Consider the following 16,663-nt stretch of genomic DNA (forward strand, 5'->3'; position numbering starts at 1 on the left):
AATATTGATAAAAATATTATAATGTTATATAATATAATACTAATAATAATACCATACAATAATATCAATTCTATGTTATATAGTACATATAATATTACAGTATAGTGGTATAGTTCAATATAGTATTATATAACGCTAATATTGTGCTATGCTAATAATATATTGCATGTACATACAGCTGCTCTGAGTCCCCTTCGGGGTGAGAAGGGTGGGATATAAATGTAGTAAATAAATTTAGTAAATAATTAATTAATTAATTTTAGACTTAGGCTCGCCCAAAGTCTGACATAACTTGAAGGCACACAACAACAACAACAACAACAACAACAACAACAACAATCCTAATTCACTTGACTATCTCATTGGCCAGCAGCAGGCCCACACTTTCCATTGAAATCCTGATAGGTTTATGTTGGTTAAAATTGTTTTCATTTTTAAATATTGCATTGTTCTTTTATTGTTGTTGTTTTGCACTACAAATAAGACATATGCAGTGTGCATAGGAATTTATTCGTATTTTTTTCAAATAATAATCCGGCCCCTCAACAGTCTAAAGGGTTGTGGACCGGCCCTCTGCTTTAAAAGTTTGAGGACCCCTGCAATAGAGAGAGAGAAGTAGAAGGAGCAGAAGTTGTGTTTTGTATTTTGATGTTAATATGTTGTTATCATTCTACTTGCTATCTTGGGGCCCTTCTTCACTGCCATATAGAATCCAGATTATCTGCTTTGAACTGGATTATACGGCAGTGTAGACTCATATCCTTCATATAATAATCTTTATTAAAGAAGAGATAGATTTATTTTACATAAAAGTGGGGGAACAATCTAAGTAAAAAGAAAAGTAGGAAATATAGGAACTTAATTAAGAGAGAGAGAGAGAGAAGTAAAAATAAAAAGGGTTGATAAGACCTTCCAATCTTCTTTGTGGTGTAAAAAAAAGAAAAGGAAAAAAACCTTTTTCTTTCTTTCTTCTTCTGTTTATTCCTTAATAATCCAAATGTTTATGTCCCAAAGCGGTGATAATCTATTTTCATTGTCTGTTTTAATTATTTAGTCTTCTCCTGTTTCTATATTGTCCATTTTATTTTGTTGATTTTTAGCCACTCAATGAAGGGGGACCGATCCATCTCCTTTATTGAGGCGGGAGGTTAAGGAACCCCAGGAAATACCATATATGGGCAGAGATGGCGACAGCTAGCGACCCGGGTGCATAAACTCACAGAAACATGTGACTTCTGGGAAATCATGTGTTTCTGAAGAAATGAAAGCTAAAGATAAACAAACAGCGCATGCGTACGCAGGCGCTCTGAAAGATTTGTGAGCACGGCACAAAAGAGTGCAGCCGGCCTGCTGGTCAGCATTGATTGGGCAGCGTCACAACTCTAAGCCAATGAATTTGCTTGTGGGCGGGCATAACCCGAACCCTGTGGTGTGTATAAATGTTTACTCAGCCTGCCACTGGGCGTTCTCCCTGGAGAGGCACTTACTTTGTGCTAGGGGGAACCCTAGTGGCCATTAGCGAAATAAAACTGCTTTCTTGGAATTCCTTCAGTTGTCCGTCCTCCATTCCTCCACTGCGCCCAACAAGAACCGCAGCACAAAGGTTCCGCTACATTTTCTGGTGACCCCGACGTGATTTTTTCCTATAAGACGGGCCAGGAGATTGGAGACGGATCCCGTTGGCGGGACGGCCTCAACTCAGCGGTGGGGGCCTGAGGCAACTACCGTGAGACGAGAAGGGGCCCCTGAATATTACATGACCGGCTGCGGTACTTGCCTCTGATGCCAACGCCGACTGACGGTGGAAGCTGCAACACCAGTAAGGTTCCATAGAAACCAGCTAGGAGGAAGAGGATCCAGGGAAAAAGCCCAGGGGCGAAGGTTGGTCCGACGTCTACAGAAATCTGGCAAGTATAGGGGTTTGCATGAGATATTAAGGGAACGCCAGCGCTGGGAGGGACAAAAAAAAGTTCCCAGGGAGGTAAAAAGGGGTTCTGTCTTGTGTTTCCTGACGCATGCCATTGAGTGGCCAGGTGCCCAGGCCAGGACAGTCCCCTCTATTAGGCAGGATGGGAGGGAAAAATTCAAAGAGCTCCACTCCCTTACAATGCATCTTAGATAATTTTGGCTCTTTTGCTAACAGAGCCGTAGCAGGGAATCCAAGGGACCTGAGAGATTATAGACTGAGAAATTTGTGTCAGGGAGAATGGCCAGAGTTTGGTTTAGGTTGGCAAGTAGAAGGAACGTGGGATCTGAAACTGATCCGAACAGTGGAAGAATATTGTGCTGTGAATCATCCGAACCAGTGGGTCTATATTGCTACGTGGGAACGGGTAGTTAGAGAAGATCCAGGTTGGGTTCGACAGTGCAGGAATGGCAAATGTATGGTGGTGAAGAAGGAGGGGAAAAAGAAGGAAGTTTTCCAATCCAATGAGGAGGACTACCCAGATTTACAGTTGAGTGTACAGGCTAGACAACAGGAATTATTGCCGCCACCCTTGCCACCGCCCCCCCCCACCCCAGGGAACAGCCCCCGGTGCACCTACACTAGGAACGAGACCCCCACCCTACTCTTCGGAGTCAACCGAAGCGGCCAAGAAACACTATCCTAGCCTAGAAAAATATCAGGAGGAAACAAAGGAAAAGAAGAAGTCACAACGGATGCCCAGTGATGCTTCTCCGGCACAAACTCGGAGACATGGAGCTCCGGTGTGGTCTGGTGATTCACCGACCGGACCGGCCCTCCAGATGCCCTTGAGAACGGTGCCTGTGATAAACAACAGGAATGAGATAGTTCAAGCATACCAGGTAGTGCCTTTCAGTAGTAGTGACATTTTGAATTGGAAAAATAATACTCCACCTTATAGTGAAGAACCCCAAGCTATGGCTAGGCTATTGGAAGGGATTATGGCAACCCATAATCCCACCTGGCAAGATTGCAGACAATTGTTGAATATGTTGTTCACATCAGAGGAGAGAAGAGCAGTGTTGAATAATGGGGTAGCCATGGCCCAGGTTGGTGCCCCACAAGATGGTGATGCAGCCGAGTGGGGAGCACAGAGGTTTCCTGTGGAAATAGATCCCCAATGGGACACCGCAGAAGAAGGACATTTGCAGAGACTGAGAGGATTCCAGCGTATATTGGTAGAAGCGGTAAAGAGGGGCCCGCCACGACCCGTCAACATTGTAAAAATTCAGGGAGTGGTACAGGAAAAATCTGAGTCACCAACAGCCTTTTTGGAAAGGCTGGAGGCAGCATATAGAAAGTATAGCCCATATAATTTGGAGGATGAAAACGGTAGGAGGGCGATTCAACAGTCTTTTATCAGTCAAGCGGCTCCTGACATCCGGAGAAAGATTCAAAAGCAACCAGGATTTCTAGGAAAGACTATGAATGAATTGTTGGCACTCGCAGATCAAGTTTATATGGCGAGGGACCAGGTAGAAGAAGAGAAGAAGGACAGGAAGAAGAAGCAGGAATACCAAGCATTAGTTACCATGATGGAACAAAGTGCAAGTGGACAGAGAGGAAGAGGAGGATATGCCAGAGGGGGACAAGGAGGAAGAAGAGGGCCCCCTCGGAGGTTAGGTCGAGACCAATGTGCTAAATGTAAGAAGTTTGGACACTGGAAAGGTGAATGCCCAGAAGGAAGAGAAGGAAGTCAGGAAGGACCGAGAGAAAGAGGAAGGCCTGAGAGAGGAAGAAACCCAGGAAGGGGAAGAGGGCGTGGGAACTACGTACCTTTTCCTGCAAGAGAGGTGATAGCTGCAGCAGCTGTGATGGAAGAAGAATGGGAAGATATGGATGGAGGAGAGGAATGAGGAAGCCAGGCTCTTGTTTTGTTGGACCCCGGGGAGCCGATGGTCACACTTGAAATCGGGGACCAACAATTGGACTTTTTAGTGGACACAGGTGCCGAAAAATCAGTAGTAAATACAAAAATTAGTCCACCAACTCGGGAAACTACGAAAGTAATAGGGGTGTCTGGGAAGACCCAGAAGTGCCCCTTCCTTAAGGAACGCACCTGCAATCTGGCCGGACATCAGGTCAAGCATAAGATGTTATATCTCCCAGACTGCCCAGTCCCTTTATTGGGAAGGGACATTTTATCAAAATTACAAGCACAACTCCAGTTCATGAAGAATGGACAAGTGGAGCTATCATTTCCCATGGAAGAGGAATGGAGACTGTTTCAAGTTAGGATTTTTACTGAAGAAATACAATGGCCATGGCATGAGACTCCTTTAGTGTGGGCAGAAGATAATCCTCCAGGATTAGCTAAATATGTTCCACCGGTGGTGGTGGAAGTGAAAAGAGGAATGGGACCCATATGTAAGCCACAGTATCCCGTCAGTCGAGAGGCAGTGCAGGGGATCAGAAAGCATCTAGAGCGACTTCTGCAGCATGGGATATTGGTACCATGCAGTTCCCCATGGAACACGCCCCTGCTCCCAGTCAAGAAACCAGGAGGACAAGGAGAATATCGCCCAGTTCAAGATTTGCGGGCTGTAAATCAAGTCACCGTTCCCCTAACCCCGGTAGTGCCAAATCCATACATCATGATGAGTCTAGTACCAGCATTTGCCAAATGGTTTACTGTATTGGATTTAAAGGATGCATTCTTTTGCATTCGATTGGCCCCTGTATCCCAACCGATCTTTGCTTTCCAGTGGGAATCTCAGCAGTCAGGGCAAAGGACCCAGTATGTTTGGACACGCCTTCCTCAGGGGTTCCGGGACAGCCCGACCATTTTTGGTCAAGCCCTGGCCAAAGACTTACAGGATTTTGTAATACCTAAAGAAGAGGGAATTTGGCTTCAATATGCAGATGACCTGCTTATCGCTTGCCGGACACTAGGGGGCTGTAAAGAGCATACTTTGAGATTTCTCAAGACATTGGAAGAAAAGGGTTACAAAGTGTCAAAGAAAAAGGCCCAGTTGTGCTGTCCCACGGTGAAATATTTGGGGTTCCATCTGACCGAAGGAAAGAAGATGTTAGGAGCTGAAAGAAAGGAAGTTGTTTGTGCCATCCCCACTCCCAGCACCCGGCGACAGGTGCGGGAATTTTTGGGATCAGCAGGATATTGTAGACAGTGGATCCCCAACTACGCCGTGTTGGCTAAGCCACTGTACCAGGCTACGAGAGGTGGAAGAGAAGATCCATTTGAGTGGACAGAAGAATGTCAACAGGCATTTAAGGCATTAAAAGAAGCATTGATGTCATCTCCAGCATTAGGACTGCCCGATTTGGAAAAACCATTCACTCTGTTCGCTGCAGAGCGGGAAGGAACAGCGGTTGGAGTATTGACCCAACCACTAGGTTCATGGCAAAGGCCGATTGCCTACTTGTCAAAGCAATTGGACACAGTGGCTCGTGGATTGCCACCTTGCCTGAGGGCTGTGGCAGCATCAGTAGATTTAATCAAAGAAGCGAATAAATTGACCCTAGGACAGCCACTGACAGTTAAGGTGCCCCATAGCGTTAAGGCACTGTTAGACATTAAGGGACCGCGCTGGCTCACAAGTGAGAGGTTAATGAAATATGAGGGATTGTTGTGTGACAACCCACTGGTGACCCTGGAGACTTGCTCCACTCTGAATCCGGCCACCTTGCTCCCGACTCCAGGAGACACCACGATCCATCAGTGTGCCCAGGTGATGGATGAGGTATTCTCCAGTCGACCGGATTTGAAGGATGTGCCACTAACTAAGGTGGACGACACTCTGTTCACAGATGGAAGCTCCTTTATGGAAAATAATCAAAGACACTCAGGTTATGCGGTTGTTCGGTGGGGGGGAGAGACGCTGGAAGCAGAGTCACTGCCCCCGGGGACTTCTGCCCAGAAGGCCGAATTGATTGCCCTGACCCGAGCGTTGGAATTGTCAAGCGGAAAGCGGGTTAACGTCTACACAGACTCAAAATATGCCTTCACCACCCTCCACGCACACGGAGCACTGTACAAGGAGCGCGGGCTCCTCACGTCTGGAGGAAAGTGCGTAAAACATGCCGGAGAGATTGTGGATCTCCTGGAGGCGGTTTGGAAGCCAAGGCAGGTGGCTGTGATGCATTGTAAAGGGCACCAACGTGGAGACGATCCCGTAGTGCAAGGAAATAGGCAGGCTGATCTGGCAGCCAAAGAGGCAGCTAGGCTGCCCTATATTGAACATCAGGTAATGGCCCTACAGGTAGAATTAACTGAACATAACATTACATATACACCAGAGGAAGAAGAATGGGCCTTAAAGGAGAAGGGTCAGTGGTCAGGAGAACTCATAGTGATGCCAGACGCCCGTGTCTACGTCCCTAAGGACTTGGCATGGCACTTAGTCCAACACATGCACCAAAACACACATTTAGGAAAAATGGCATTGGCAAATCTGCTAGGACAACAGTTGTATATCGATGGATTACATAGCCTAACGGCAGCAGCAGCCCGAAGATGCTGGACATGTATCAAAAATAACCCCAGAGAAGGACCCCTCAAGCCACCAGGAGTCCAACATGTGGGTGGGGTACCCTTTGAAGCTTTAGTCACTGACTTTACAGAAATGCCCCCATACAAAGGATACAAATATTTACTGGTGTTCGTGGACACATACACAGGATGGGTGGAGGCTTACCCTACAAGGACTGAGAAGGCTGTAGAGGTGTCAAGAGCTCTAATGAAAGATGTTATTCCCAGATTTGGCATACCCTTAGAAATTGGATCAGATAATGGCCCCGCATATATTCAACAGGCTGTGCAAGGATTATGTAGAATTTTGGGCATAAAATGGAAGTTACATTGTGCATATAGACCCCAATCTTCTGGAAAAGTGGAAAGAATGAATAGGACATTAAAGGCTCAGCTTGGGAAACTTTGCCAAGAGACAGGATTGCCGTGGACGGTGGTTTTGCCCATGGCATTATTAGGAATCAGATGTACACCACACAAACGGACAGGACTCTCCCCTTTTGAAAGACTCTATGGACGACCCCCTTTGAACTTGAAGGGAGCCTTAGAGACAGGAGCTGAGCAACACCTCATAGGAGAGAAACAGACATTGGCCCAGGTTCAGGCTTTGGGCAGACAAATGCAGCAGTTAGAAAAATACATTTCTGAATTGAACCCACCATTCCCTACCACACCTCTACATTGTTTTTCACCAGGTGACGAGGTTCTGGTCAAGGATTGGAAGATTGAGCCATTGGGACCCAAGTGGCAAGGACCCTATGTTGTGCTCCTGTCTACCCCCACTGCAGTGAAGGTGAAGGAGATTAAGCCGTGGATACATTACACCCGTGTAAAGCTAGCACCTGAGGAGTGGCGGACGGAGCGAGTTCCTGGTGAGGACCTGAGACTCAGGATCATCCGGCAACTCCCTAAGGGGTCAACAAGGCCATGAAGCTGATCCCTTCGGGTGCAACGGAGCGTCGGTGGTCAAGTATGTCGCAGCATGGCCCAACAAAGGCGCTCTCCGGGAGATGGTGGCTAGACATTTTGAGAGGAAAAAGTGGGAGACAAGTTATGAGGAGGGGAGGAAAGCGCACTGTGTTTGGTATATTATTTGTGCTGAGTTTTATTCTCTCTTTTGGAAAAAGAGCACATGGGAATTGGATAAAAGAACATGCCAATTATATGTTTGAGCAGCACGGGAAAGAGGTAGCATTAATATATGAACACCCCCTCACCGTAGGAGATTTTTCATTTCTTCCCGATTTAATTGATGAACCACAGATTGTGTTGGAGGGATTGTCCAAGGCTCAGGAGGGTCCACCTACCGTGTTTTCTAGCATACCGCAAAGGATAAATAAAACTCGGTTTCGACGGTTTAGATACCATACCTCCACCAGGGGTTTGTGCTTCTGTTGTGGAGGATCGGGAATATGGAATTCTGAGTGGAAACACTGGGGAACTAGGCAGGCGTTCTTTTCCCGATTAGGCAATTATTCCCATTGTCGAGACCGGTTCTATCTACATGGACGATTTAATACATCTTATGTCTCACGATTAAATCTAACCGCAACCGAGTGGGCTAGCATGTATCCAGATTATCCCACATTTAGTGTGAATGATTCTATTGAGGGCCTAAAATCTTATATGAACATACTGCAACAATTAACCCAACTGAGCCTAGGTAAAAGCCTCTGTCCGTTATGGCAAATTAGGGATCCAAATCTATGGTTTTTCTTTGATAAATGGGCCACAAATTATCACCCCGGCAACTACCAGTGTGTCGGTGTGGGTTATTTGACATTCCCAGTTCAGGTCTTACACAAAAGGCATCAGCGCCTGAAACGGGACATTGTGCAAACAGGCCCTCTAGGACCAGAATGCTCGGATGAGGTCATTATTAACAAGGCTCTGTCAGGTTCAGAAGCCTCCCGTGTAGGAGGAGGCCTGATCACAGGCTTGTTGACACTGGGTGCTTACCCAGGGATTGTAGCTCAAGCAAACCGTAGAAGTGTTCTAGGCCTGACTTGCCGCCTTGAAAAGTCCATAAATGCCACTGGTAAAATTTTCCGGGAAATCCAGTCTGAAGTAGAAGAAATCAGCCAGATGGCCCTACAGCATAAGTTGGCCCTTGACTACCTACTGGCGGCCAGGGGGGGGGTTATGCGCCATGGTTAGAGGGCGTTGTGTAGTGAAATTTCATAACTTGAATAATACTATTGAAGATGACATCGAGTCATTACAAAAGTTAATTTACAATAATGTCCAGGAGATAGAAGGTTGGTCTCCCTTCTCCTGGGTGACTAGCTGGTTACCCTCAATAGAATGGTTGAAGAACATATTGTTGGTAGGGATTTTAGGATTGTTCATTGTTCTCATAGTTATGTGTTGCACTCCAATAATGATGCAAATGTGTACTAGGTGTGTCACACAATCTTTACCTGAAAAAAAGATAGCCATACTCCAAGCCAAGCGGGATTGGATGGAACCATAATGCTTTGCTTCAGCTTTTGTACATGCGCTTCGCAAAAAGAAAATGGGGGAGTGAGGCGGGAGGTTAAGGAACCCCAGGAAATACCATATATGGGCAGAGATGGCGACAGCTAGCGACCCGGGTGCATAAACTCACAGAAACATGTGACTTCTGGGAAATCATGTGTTTCTGAAGAAATGAAAGCTAAAGATAAACAAACAGCGCATGCGTACGCAGGCGCTCTGAAAGATTTGTGAGCACGGCACAAAAGAGTGCAGCCGGCCTGCTGGTCAGCATTGATTGGGCAGCGTCACAACTCTAAGCCAATGAATTTGCTTGTGGGCGGGCATAACCCGAACCCTGTAGTGTGTATAAATGTTTACTCAGCCTGCCACTGGGCGTTCTCCCTGGAGAGGCACTTACTTTGTGCTAGGGGGAACCCTAGTGGCCATTAGCGAAATAAAACTGCTTTCTTGGAATTCCTTCAGTTGTCCGTCCTCCATTCCTCCACTGCGCCCAACAAGAACCGCAGCACAAAGGTTCCGCTACATTATAATCCTCCCTTGAGATCTTGAGAGTATCCCTGTCAATTTGTCCATTTTCATGATATTTACTACTTTCCCTATCCATTCTTTTTTTTCCGGAATAGAACTTGTCCTCCATGATCTAGCATAAACAATTCTTGACGCTGTAGTAAGGTATACAAAGAGTTTATCTGTGTTTAATGCCCATTCAAAATTAGTCATTCCAAGCAGGAAGTGGTCCGGGTTTACTTTAAATTTTTTTGAATTGATTCATGTATTTTTTTCCAAAACGTTTTGACTTTCTCGCAGTTCCACCATAAATGATAAAAGGTTCCTTCATTCTTCTCACATTTCCAGCATTTATAGTTTGTATTTTTTGAAATTTTGGCTATTTTCTGTGGAGACACGTACCACTGGTGCATCATTTTTAACCAATTTTCTTTTAGTTCATATGCGTATGTGTAATTAATTTTCTTGGTCCACATTGTTTCCCATTCATTTAGTCCCATTGTTCTTCCGATATTTTTTTGACCATTTGATCATACATTCTTTTACTGTTTCTTCTTCTGTACTCCACTCTAGAAGTATTTTATAGGTTTTTGCTATTCTCTTTTTCTTGCTATGAATTATTTTGTCCCATATTGAATTTTTTCCCATGAAACCAATTTTTTTTGTCTTCCTTAAAATAGTCTTGTATTTGTTTGTATTGGAACCAAGAAATATTGTCAAATTTGGTTTTTAATTTCTCTATACTTTTTAGTTCCCAATTTGAATTATTTCTTTCTAGTAAGTTCTCGTATGTTGGCCATATATTCCATCTTAATTCTCTTCCTTGACATGCCACCAATGGTGATATTCATAGTGGTGTTTTATGGTAAAAGTTGGTTATATATTTTCCCCAAATTTTTAGTAATGATGCCCTAATAAAGTGATTCCCAAAAAAATTTTCTATTATTTTCCTATTATACCAAAAATAGGCGTGCCAACCTGCTCTTAAATCATGTCCTTCAAGTGTAAGTGTTTTCTTTTTGCTAAGTAATGCCCAATCCTTTTCCCACTCTTGGGCAGTGTAGACTCATATAATCCAGTTCAAAGCAGACCATGTGTATTATCTGATCTGATAATCTGGATTATATGGCAGTGTAGAAGGGGCCTTAGTTTGTACACTTTCTGGAGAAATTTATCAGAGTCAATATCAGGACCTAAGGTCTCCAAGCAAATAAATAAATACCTAAATAGCACCACCACAATGTTTTCCTGTATTTTCAGTGCGATTTCCTTCTAAACAAACTGGCTTCCAATATAAACCCTTCCAATTGGTTTCCAGTGGAGAAAGATGTCTCCAATAAAGGATCATCGCCCACTCAGTTCTTCCCTGCAAATCCCCCACCATGTATTATTTTTATGTTAGCAAATACAAGTTAGAGAATCCGTGTTAGCAAGGGTCACATGTAGCTTCATCCTCAGATGAACTGCTGATGAAGGAGCCCAACTGTGAAGGCTTCTGTCATATCCAAGGATGGGCACTTAAGACTCACGCTAAGAGGCAACCTTTCCTCCCTTCCTGAGTTTCAGGCCAGGCTGAATAGCTCTTTCATGAAAAGATGACTTTGCTTTTTAAAAAGAAGCTGTGTCTAACTATAAGATGCAGAGCACAGAATGCCAGTTCAATCGCTTTTTGGCCCTGTGTGAATGTCTATAGGAGCATAAGGGACTGCAGGTGAGCAATCCAGTATGGAAGCACCAGCTGGCTCCACAAAGGGAATGGTTTAAAGATGGGACAACGTGCACAAGTCACAACAACTTCAAAGAGTACAGAGTCCCTCCTCTCAAAATGCCACATCCTATGGATTCTATGGATGACAATTATATTGCACTCGTCTTTCAGAGAGTCTGTTAGTTTACCAACCATTTACACAAAATAATAGCTTAGGGCTAAGTAGATACTTGAGTCTGTTTCAATATATAATAATAATACTTTCTGATTAATCCTAAAAGGCACATTTTTGGCTTTTTCTTAACCTTTTTGGTGATCATATTATGTTTTTACAACCACCTTTCACCAAAAATTTTGTACTACAGTAGAGTCTCGCTTATCCAACGTTCTGGATTATCCAACGCATTTTTGTAGTCAATGTTTTCAATACATCATGATATTTTGGTGCTAAATTCGTAAATACAGTAATTACTACATAGCATTACTGCGTATTGAACTACTTTTTCTGTCAAATTTGTTGTATAACATGATGTTTTGGTGCTTAATTTGTAAAATCATAACCTAATTTGATGTTTAATAGGCTTTTCCTTAATGCCTCCTTATTATCCAACATATTCGCTTATCCAACATTCTGCTGGCCCGTTTATGTTGGATAAGTGCTTTTTAATATCTACATGAAACCGCTGGGTGAGGTCATCCGGAGTTTTGGAGTGCGGTGCCATCTCTACGCGGATGACACCCAACTCTACTACTCCTTTCCACCTAATTCCAAGGAAGCCCCTCGGATACTGGACCAGTGTCTGGCCGCTGTATTGGCCTGGATGAGGGCGAACAAGCTGAGGCTCAATCCTGACAAGACAGAGGTCCTCCAGGTCAGTCGTACGTCTGATCGGGGTATTGGGTGGCAACCTGTGCTTGACGGGGTTGCACTCCCCCTGAAGGCGCAGGTCCGCAGCTTGGGGGTCCTCCTGGACACTGCGCTGACACTTGAGGCCCAGGTGTCGGCCGTGGCTGGGAGGGCCTTTGCACAACTAAAACTTGTGCGCCAGCTGCGACCATACCTCGAGAAGTCAGATCTGACCATGGTGGTCCACGCCTTAGTTACCTCTAGACTGGATTACTGCAATGCGCTCTACGTGGGGCTGCCTTTGAAGACGGCTCGGAAACTACAACTAGTACAACGATCGGCAGCCAGGTTTCTAACTGGGGCAGATTACAGGACGCGCTCAACGCCGCTGTTTAAAGAGCTCCACTGGCTGCCATTTATTTTCCGAGCCCAATTCAAGGTGCAGGTTATCACCTACAAAGCCCTTAACGGTTTGGGACCCACCTACCTTCGAGACCGCATTTCCCCCTATGAACCCGCACGACCTCTTCGCTCGTCGGGGGAGGCCCTCCTCTCGCTTCCACCAACTTCGCAGTTGCGGTTGGTGGGGACGAGGGAGAGGGCCTTCTCCGCCGTGGCCCCCCGGCTGTGGAACTCGCTCCCCAGGGAGATTAGGCAGGCCCCTACCCTACTCTCATTCAGGAAGAGCCTGAAAACTTGGCTATTCCAGAAGGCCTTCGTTGACTGATCCTTGTGGGATCATGTTATTTACCTATTAAGCAGTAGACCCTCTGGATTGTTTTTAGGATTCATTCAGCACTTTAAGTATTACACCTGCTGCATAATTATCCCTCCCTGATAACTTGATATTACTTTGCACCTTGGCCTGGATCTTTTGACCCAAATCGGGATCTTAATATTATTGTGTATATTGACTTTTATGACTGTTTTTAATCATGTTGAAGTTTTACTGCTCGGTTTAATGTTTTATCTGATTTGTGCTGTCGTGTCTGGGCATGGCCCCATGTAAGCCGCCCCGAGTCCCTCCGGGGAGATGGGGCGGGATATAAGAATAAAATTATTATTATTATTATTATTATTATTATTATTATTATTATTATTATTATTATTATTATTATTATAAGTGAGACTCTACTGTATATTGCAGGACCACCAAACATAAAACCTACAAATGTAATATTTTCTCCAGTGTTTCATCAGAATTGTGAAAATGTAATGAATACTTTTAAACTTTAAAAAGCATTTTAAAAGTGCTTTTATTTCATTCATAGTGAGACAGGGTACAGTGTTCCCTAACTTATTGCAGGGGTTAGGTTCTAGGACCACCTGCAATAAGTGAAAATCCGCAAGTAGGGACACGAGATTTATTTTAATATTTATACATTATTTTAGTAGTATTTTATAGATAGGAGCCCCAGTGGCGAAGTATGTTAAAGCACTGAGCTGCTGAACTTGCAGACCGAAAGGTCGCAGGTTCAAATCCCGGGAGCGGAGTGAGCGCCCGCTCCAGCTTCTGCCAACCTAGCAGTTCGAAAACATGCCAATGAGAGTAGATCAATAGGTACCGCTCCGGCGGGAAGGTAAGGGCGCTCCATGCAGTCATGCCAGCCACATGACCTTGGAGGTGTCTACGGACAACGCCTGCTCTTCGGCTTAGAAATGGAGATGAGCACCAACCCCAGAGTCAGACATGACTGGACTTAACGTCAGGGGAAACCTTTACCCTTTATTTTTACACTATTTTAAGTCTTTATCAACCAATCATGTGTTGATAAATTGCCTCCTTTTCCTCCCATTGCCGCTTGGGCTCCTTTTCTCTCCCTTTGGTTTCTCCTTCCTCCCTTCCTTAGGCTGTAAATTGTAATTTTTTTATTATTTATAATAGTCTTTTAGAGTTTATTGAAAAAACCGCAAAACAGCGAACCTGCAAAAAGTAGTGAGGGAACACTATATATCACAGAGCAATACAGAGAAAGAAGGTAGACACATACAGACTCTATTGCTACATTGGGTCCACAAATAAGGAGAATTACATTTAACTCAGCATTCACACACACAAAAACATTCATTCATCATCATCATGCATACATTACCATTTCTTCTTCCTTCTCCTTAAAATGAAACCTTGAAGTAGGTCAGACTGCGTTCCCAGCAAATCTGCCATTCTGCTGTCTCTTGGAAAAGAGCGGCGGGTGGACCAGACTCCTCCGGTCTGCCACAATTTTGGAATAGTAAATGTCTCTTATATAGCATTATTTTTGTTCGTGTTGTTCCAAGAAGTTGTAAATGAATGACAGGTGTTTTCCAACTAAAACATCCTGACTCCATCAGTTTCTGGACAGATGTTGACTTTCCTTCCTTTAGTGATAACTGGTTTTCCTTCTTAAGTAAGGAGACTTGCTTGCTTCCTTAACTTAATTTAACTTGTCTTTGGTAATGTAAACATGTTGTTTTCTATCACAGAGTGAAGCATTTCTCTCTGGTCATCAGTGTCAGCAGTTCAGCAACTTTTAATTACAGTTCCTGAATTTTCCTTTTGTAGGTTTCCAGGCTTCATTTCTCAGGATGGAACCCAGTTATACTTTCATACAATTCCACTCGATTTCATTCAAACCACATATCATATTTATGACAAAAGGGTTGAGTATTCTAACTTTTTTCAGTTCTCATTTGATATACACCATGGCTCAGTCGTACTACTCATACACCAATGGTGGCTGGTGGATCTCATGTTGTGGTGAATCCATTCCAGGTTTTGGATCATTACAAAGGAGCTATTTAAAGTGCCAAAAATATTTTGTGGGACAGCACCTTGGCTAACTGCTTGAAAAGTTAGAATAAAACCTGGATTCACCCACCCAATGACATGGGAGCCACTAGCTGCTGTTTTGTGTGTGTGTGTGTGTGTGTCAGGTGCGACTTAAGAAACTGCAAGTTGCTTCTGCAAGAACATTGCCCAGGGGAATGCCTGGATGTTTTTGATGTTTTTACCATCCTTGTGAGAGGCTTTTCTCATGTCCCCACATGGGGAGCTGGAGCTGATAGAGGGAGCTCATCTGCGTTTTCCTCGGGTTGGATTTGAACCAGCAACCTTCAGGTCAGCAACGCAACCTTCAAGTCATCAGTCCTGTTGGCACAAGGGTTTAAACCACTGCACCACCAGGGGCTCCAGCTGCTATGGTCACATGCACCAATTTTCATGTTCCTTTCTGATAAACCCATGACATTCACACATTTTGTAACCGCTGACCAATACATTAATGCTACTGTGTTCTCTTCCCTATCAGCTGCTTGGTGTGTGGGTCCATTTAACCCACTTATTACTTTACTGACATCCAAAAGGCCTAATTTGATCAGACACAGTCGTGCAAATGTCATGAAGTTTCCTTTCTCACTGCCTCTCCTTTTATTTCGCATGAGTAGATATTTTGATTTAATGTGGGTGTTACTAAGTAAAACTAATGTATGATGGCAGGAACATATTATTTTAGTCACAACTTTGTATTTGTATAGCACCTTTCATCTTTCCACGCACTTTACATGTATTATTTAATTCTCACCATTCCCTTTGATCTGGGTAACTATTATAATACCCATTTTACAAAGAGAGGAGAGAATGTCAAAAACTCTGCCTGTTGCTACATCCGCTTGTCACGGCATATGCACTATATTTCTCAGAAACCTGTACTCCCAGACCACTCCATCAACCTTATACTCACAAACCTGAAATATGGTTACCGAGTGCTGCGCTGTTATTGACTCTTGCAAATTTAAGATAAAAAATTCTCAAACTTCCACAAGATTTGCCTCCTAGACATACAGAGGAACCTTTGCAAACCTAAAACAAAAACACATTGGATGATAAGAAGTCCATTTGTTCTACAAGTGTGTCTGCCAATGACTTCAGTCATTGAGTGCTAAGTTTTAAGGCTGATATTTCATTTTCCTCCCCTCCTCCCTCTCAAGAACTTGGTACCAATGCTGGCCCCAGTAAACTACAAATATGTAAATTGTCTAGGAGTGCAAAAGACTAGGAGGTAAGTTTAAACAGTTAAGTGTCATAGAAACTACCATAATTGGCTATTTCCCACACTGCATGTCTTGCAAATCATACATTTAAAAAATAATTATTTTACAGGTAACAAGAGGGGAAAGTGCATTATTTGCATCCTAAACCAGAACACTCACTGGTTAAGAATACAGATATTCACATGTACAGTATAAACACGTTGAGAAAGAGCATTTCATAACATACAAATTATTTTTGACAAAGACTGTGTGTGCTGCCGGCTTGTGCAGGCTGATGACATGGTCAAAATACTGACAGACTGTCAAAAAGTGCTGACAGATGACCAGAGAATAATGTGCTAAGTGCTCAAGTCACAGTGAGAGAAGCAAGTGTCAAATCTAATTTTGCCAAGTGTTAAATGCCAAGACAACGAGGCCTGAGCATAAGTGAGGAATACCAAAAGTGAAGGAATAAATAGAATTATGACTATGGCTCCTTCTACACTGCCATATAAAATCCAGAATATCATATTTGAACTGAATTATATGGCAGTGTAGACTCATATAATAATCCAGTTCAAAGTAGATAATGTGGATTATCTGCTTTGATCATCTGGATTACATGGCAGTATAGAAGTGCAAGACAATTACCTTCAATGG

Source organism: Anolis carolinensis, chromosome 5 (genome assembly GCF_035594765.1).
Source record: "Anolis carolinensis isolate JA03-04 chromosome 5, rAnoCar3.1.pri, whole genome shotgun sequence".
Classification (NCBI taxonomy): domain Eukaryota; kingdom Metazoa; phylum Chordata; class Lepidosauria; order Squamata; family Dactyloidae; genus Anolis; species Anolis carolinensis.